Source organism: Sinohyriopsis cumingii, chromosome 18 (genome assembly GCF_028554795.1).
Source record: "Sinohyriopsis cumingii isolate HCF-2022 chromosome 18, ASM2855479v2, whole genome shotgun sequence".
In the NCBI taxonomy this organism is placed as follows: domain Eukaryota; kingdom Metazoa; phylum Mollusca; class Bivalvia; order Unionida; family Unionidae; genus Sinohyriopsis; species Sinohyriopsis cumingii.
Window position 1 is genome coordinate 39707031 of NC_142978.1, and position 7252 is coordinate 39714282.

A 7252-nucleotide genomic window follows, 5' to 3' on the forward strand; every position below is an offset into this window, starting at 1 on the left:
GCTCATGGCTAGAAACGTGAGGTCTTGGAAGTGGGGAATCTGTAGGTAACTGAGTTATGGTAGTGAACAAAATGGCATCGACTGTATGTATATGTGTGTGTGTGTGTGTGTGTGTGTGTGTGTGTGTAGCGTCATGTCTATCAAATCGGATAGTAAATACGTAGAGTAGTGTAGAAAAAGTGTCAAAAACGAAGTACTCATGGCTAGAAACGTGAGGTCTTGGAAGTGGGCAATCTGTAGGTAACTCTGAGTTACTGTAGTGAACAAAATGGCATCGACTTTTCGACGATTGAGGAGACCAGTATATAAATGCTTTACATTATGAATAAAGCTCCTGAAGACAGTTACACAAAGGTACATATGAACTATCTTGTGTAAATGCTGTCTAACCCTAAGGCATAATGTAATGATGCGGACAAGTTGTAGCGTTGTCTGATACAATGCACAGAGTAAAGGCATCGGCGACTTTTGATTTGTTTTACTAAGATCCTTCCTATAAAACATGTTAGGCGGGTCTTGATGCTGAAATTATGCATAATTAGACGTGGACACGAAGGATTTAAACTTTATAAGAAAGATTGTTGGTCAACTGCATACAGTAAATCGCATACATAAGAAAGTCGGGAATATTATCCTTCACTTAGGAATGAAAGTTTAATTCCTAGCCCTGTTAATTATATTTTTTTTATTTATTAAATTATGGCAAATTGTTCCTTGTAAACAAGTTGGTATTGAAAGAAATCAACACACTCTACATGTATGTATGTATGTATGTATGTATGTATGTATGTATGTATGTACAACACATATACAAATGACAAGAATGCTGAATAAAGACAGATGATCCTTACAAAACTAGTTTGACTTTATCGTGCAACATCATTACTTAATGGATACTGCCCTGCTGAATTACTACTGATCGGAAGAAAATTACTTTTTTGGGGGGGGGGGGGCGGGGGGGACCAGACAGATGCCCCCCCCCACTTAACCAAAGAGGAAATTGTTTATGTGTTTGTGTTTCCCCCCATAGATGTGTTGTGTCTGTTATTGTTTTTGAAGGAATTTAAACTTTAAAGTCAAAGTTTGAATTTAGAAATTTTGATCAGGGTATTTCTAAAATGGCCCTAGTGTATCTATAAGGTTGTACGTCCGAATAAGGTTTCTGTCCCCTTTTCCGGATTTCCTCCCTTAGTTCTTTTTACGTGACATTTGCTACAGGTCCCCTATGTCCCATGAGTGCTATATGTTGGTGCTATTTGTTTTGTTTGCTATATTTGTTTACGTGTTGGGACTTAGCTCTAAATCATCTTTATAACCCAGTTGTTCTATTTCTCCCTTGATGGGATTTTTGTTTTGTTTTTGAATTTTGTCGAGAATGCGGTGTGTTACTCTATAAGTTTAAAACCTTAGTGGTTTGGGTGTGTGTTATATATACCGCTCTCGTATGTCAGAGATAAGTAACTGTGCTCGAGATGGGGTCCATACTTTATTTATTTGGTGTATTTCTCTCATCTCGAGCAGGTTATCTTGTATATATTTATTAGCCAAAATTTCCGAGACATTTTTTGATGAAAGTGTGGAAGGAAGCAAAGCAAGGTAGAAGAATAGTAAGTATTTAAAATTAGCATAGGAATTTTGTTTTTTTTTTTAATTATTTTTTTATAGAAAGGAAGGAGTGTTTTGGCAGGAGAGCGTCCGTTAGTCTTTCCCAATTTTTATTATTTGTCCACATGATCTCATTGTGTCCACTATATAATCCGTCACTGTATATAAAGTCTTTTTGTCAAAATTCCCGTCCAAGTATAGCAGATTTTGTGTCTTATATGTAGTTGTCTTTCTAATCTCGTCGATTACTTTTTGTCTTTTAGTTTGTCTTTGTTCACACTGTAGTATTGTATGTGTCTTACTGTAGTTATATTTTTTACACAGTGGGCATTTAGGCGATACTCTGGTCATATGCCTGTATTTTTAAAGATCCTAACTTAATCCAATTCCCCCATGCTAGTTTCCAATTTACGTATCTATTTTCCAACTCTACTTGGCTCATTACTTTTCTGTTGCATTTTCCCTAATCCACCCGTATGTTTTTTCCTTTCATGTCTCTATATTTAATTAAAACTTCCCTAATTTCTCTCAATTTTCGCGGTGTTTCTAAAAGTCTACTTAATTTATTATTTGTATATATATATATCCTTTCTGTGTCTCATGAGCAAGCCAAACCAATATATGTATATGGCTTCCCATGCCATATCGGGAACTGCTTTTAAAATTTTAAATCTGTTTATAAAATTACTAGCTACTTTGCCACCGGCACCAGAAAACTTGCAGCAGAAAATGGCAAGATTTAAAGAAACTGAAGAAATCGGAAAACTATAGACATTTAATGCTCATGTCTGCCACAGTATCAGAGCTTGTCCGAGTGATTTTTTAAAAACCCTGATACTTGACTCTTGATGAAAGCAAATCAGCATCTATCAAGCAAACTTGATATTTCACACGTTTGGGAAGACTGTGAAACCCACACGAGAGACAGAACCAGTCAAGTTTCATTTTAAATGTTAACATACGCAGGATTTGAGATGTAGCGTTAGCCTAATTCTAATTAGCTTTAAATATCACTCAACAGTTCTTGACAAAGAAATTAATCAGACATTCTACACTGGACTAGAACTGATTTACATCAACAGCTGGTTGATGTTATGCCCTCACAGGGTTTAAGATCAATGAGAAAAATAGTTTGAGAGCAATCGTGTTTCCGCAGCTTTACTGGTGTCTTGTAATTAATAAATAATTAGTATGCGTTTAATACAATTACGCCATATAGATTAAACTTATTAGTTCATATTATCATAAGGAAGCAAATATCCAGTAATGCACTGTTATCCTTTTCACCATCCAGGTTAGTATGCAGAATAAAAGCCGTCTTTTACCAACTGAGTCTAGTTCACCCTTCATTGATAAATGGTGCTCACCTGGAATATTCTGTTTCATGTATAACTTCGAACTAGTAATTGATAGCAGCCTATAACAAATCATAATTCCCCACCACATACTTTACCTCTTTCACACTGTACCTTACCTTCCCAGTTAATAATCGCCCTCATATTCTATATCCCATGGTTCATTCAATGATTCTACATTGCATTTATCTGGTAAATCACTAGACTCCATTAAAAATAAACTTCAAATCGACCTCAACAATATATCAGTTTGGTGTCATCAAAATAAAATAGCATATTAACATCTCTAAAACGAAATGTATGACAATTGGAAAAAGGCAGCGTCTATCTACTAACATGGATTTACTTCTAACTCAAAATGGCTTAGACGTATCTATTGTCAAAAATCAGAAACTTCTTGGTATCTACATTGATCAACACCTCAGCTGGAATGCACATATCGATAACCAATGTGCAATGGTAGTCAAAAGAATAACTGTTAAAATTGCTTTCTAAATTTCTACCTCCACAATCACTTGAAATTTATTTTTCGAGTTATATACTACCACTGATAGATTACGGCTGTACCATATGGGGAAACACATCAAATTATAATCTGTCCAGAATTGATAGACTCCAGAAAAGGGCAGCCCAAATAATACTGAAACTTTCTGTTATGACTCCCTCAAATGTTTTGTTTTCACGTATGAAATGGATACCTATACAAAAACGTATTCTTTATTTTAAAGGAATCATGACATACAAGTCTTTCAACGGTCTTTCTCCAGATGATGTCTCTAACATAATTGAACTAAGATCATTGAATACTGAGCGTAATCTCCGATCGACGACTAACAACGATCTCCAGATTCCTCGGTCGAAAACCAAGCATTACAAAAGCTCATTTTTTGTATCAGCACCTACTGTATGGAATTCCTTATCAATGAGGATATGTAATTCAACTTCCCTTGCTTCTTTTAAAATATCATTAACGAATTTTTTTCCAGACCAGCTGGAATGACATACTAAAAGCTCTGAATAGAAAACTTTATAATCATATCCATGATTGATATACCCAGATCTTATTCGATATATATATATATATATATATATATATATATATATATATATATATATATATATATATATATATATAAAGTAAGACTTATGCTGAAATGTATATGTATGTACCTGTGTATTGTGTGTATTGAATATTGTTCATAGTTGTATGTTTCCCAGTAACTATTTTTATACAATTCCATTTCGGGCTTAGAAAGAAGAAAGTTATAATTTGGCATAGAGAGTAGTATCGATAGACCAGAAACTATATTGACATTATTTGTCCTTTAACTGAACATATTGTTTATATAGTTTGGCGTCGAATCATTAGGAACTAAGTCTTTATACTGTGAACAAATTTCTTTTAGAAAAATTACCACGTATGATTTTGTCACTCATATGTATACGTAATATTAATTTCATGTCATACGTTATCATTATTCTCATCTCGTTCTAAGCCATACTTGCTGTACAACATATTGATTGGAATGCATCTATCGCTCTCCTTTTCATAATATATTTTCTCAGTGCGCGCCTGCGCATGTGATACTGCTGACATATATACATATTTTATTGAACAAAATCTATGAGAAAAGTTATAGACCGCTACTGGAGTTATTCTTCAATAACAAAACATTACAATCACCATCACTATTTAGCACCACTTAGACCAATAACTGGTGGCGCCTTCAGTCATGTCAGAAAAATGCGGAGAAGTGCTTGTAGGTGTGTACAGTACCACAATAAAACAATATAAAGAGAATAAATTAAAGACACCAGCAGCACAAATATCATGTTCAATAACAATAATAATAATAATAATAATAAGAAGAAGAAGAAGAAGAAAAATTTACTTGACATAATAAATCTGTTGATGGTGCACAAAGTTAGATTTTCTTAAACTTTACGGTTTCGCTTGTTTCTGTTACTTAGTTTAACACCATAAAGTTGTAACACTTCACGCAGACCCAAACTTAAAGTATCAAGAGATGCTAAGTGTTGATACACATTCCATGTTGATTTGTTTGATATATTTGGAGATGTAAACAGTTTGTCTTTCTAAGGGCTTATCACATACCACTTTACAAATATGGAAGTCCTTGTAGTGTTGAAACATATATCGAAAGAAAGACAGCAATGGAATCAATTTATTTTCTTCTTTCTGAATTATCCCAGGATCATGTCTCTATGATTCTTGTAAAATATTTTCTGTTTTCACAATTTTTCAAGGAACCTTACAAAACCATATATTACCATGAAGGTTCCATCTTCGTCTTTATAAAAACAAATGTAGACGCACCAGAAATAATGTGCAGATGGAAACTGGAATGGAATTACGAAACTACCTGACATTAATAATTAATTCAAACTAGATATTCTTATAAAATACAAAGTTATTATTTTGATACTAGGTTTTTATATATATTGGAATATAAAAGACTAAAACTTGGGCTTATGAAAATAGATGAAATGTGGACAGAAATAGAAGCTACAAAAGAATAACTATTTAATTATTATGCAAATTGATAAAACTTGTTGCACGAATGTTGCATGCACAAGGTTCGTGTAAATTTTAATCATAAACATTTATAAACTTCCATGTTAATATCTTTTCAAAACCTTTATTTTAATTTAATTTTTATTATTATTTTAAATTATTTATTTTGATTTAATATTTTAATATTTTAATAGCCATAGTTTCTTCAGTGTTACTTCAAATATGCATATAGCCATATATTATTACCGTTTACTGGTAATACATTTAAAATATAGCCAAAAACAATGTCATGCCTAAAGTACATCCTCCTTTATAGTGACCAATATATCAGAAATAAAGCAAGATATACACCGAGTTTTTTGATATGTGGAAGCCTGTAAAACTGACAGGATTATACAATTTTGGAGAGAACGCTGTTATTGGTTGATCTTAAAATTAGTCAATTCTGAAAAGTTATAAGCTACCATGACAATAAATAAATAAATAAATAAATCTACTTATTCTTCTTCCTATTATTATTATTATTATAAGAAGAAGAAGAAGAAGAAGAAGAAGAAGAAGAAAAGCAAGAACAAGAAGAAAACGAATTATCTAAACTGATATAATGGTATGGTGATGACAACAATGATGATAGTGCTGCTAATGGTAACGATGATGAGCTGGAGGTTGCTTATTTTTTGCTCCAACATTATTTTAACCTGATTGTATATATCATTTTTAACCTGATTGTATATATTTGTGATCATCTAAAAAAAATGTTCTGCTAAAACACTTTTGGGAACCGATGAAAACTGGACTTAAATATTTGATGAAGAGGTACAGTGCTTTTGTGGAATTGGTTTTTATATTTGTGTGTCTGTGACACAATTACACAAACGTGTCAATTTTTTTCTCTCACTTCCACAGATTATCACATCATCAGATAAGGGTGATTTACCCTAGCTACCTTATGTTTCATCGTCTCGGAATACACAAGGATGATAATGTCCTACTTTAGTTTGAATCTCTTCGGACTAAAATGGACTACTTTAGTAATAAACTAATATCACTCATTCGTTTTATCTGATATTAAGTGGCATAACAAGGAGATCAAACCTGGGGTGGGGGTGGGGGTGGGCTCAACTGAGCTATAGGGCTTGACTTATATTTGGAAGCATACGTTGATTTTAGGTCTAATATGATGTCAGGATAGGGAAGTAGATAATATAAACTTGCATGCAATAGTGTTGTAAAGGAGGGTTTGGGGTACGGACGGAGTGTTTGCTCCGTACGCTAGTGGCATTGGGGCACCAAAACCATGGATGGGTGCCAGAGGTGTTGTGGCGCCAAAAAACCCTTGGGCTATCATCGTCGTCCCGACGCCATTTACCTTTAGGACGCCAATGCTTGCATGCAAAGTTAGAATGTATTTATGCTTTAAAACAAACATTGCTCTTGTGGCAGTGACAATTTGTTACTTTTGACATGACATATAATTATTATTATCATTATTATTAATTTTGATATTTTGTTCTTGTTGGCACTGACAATGACATCAAAGTAGAAAAGTGATAAAATATGCCTCGCTTCTGTAAAACAAGATGTCGAGAGTTCGAAACTCGCTGTGGCATCCCAATTTTTTTTGCAAATACCTTTTTTAGCATTTCTTTCAAATTCGCTCATCCCAATTTTACTTTTTCAAATTTTTTATCTTGAAAATTAATGGCTTTTTTATATTGATACCCACTGTTATAAGTGCCTGTATCATATTCTAGCA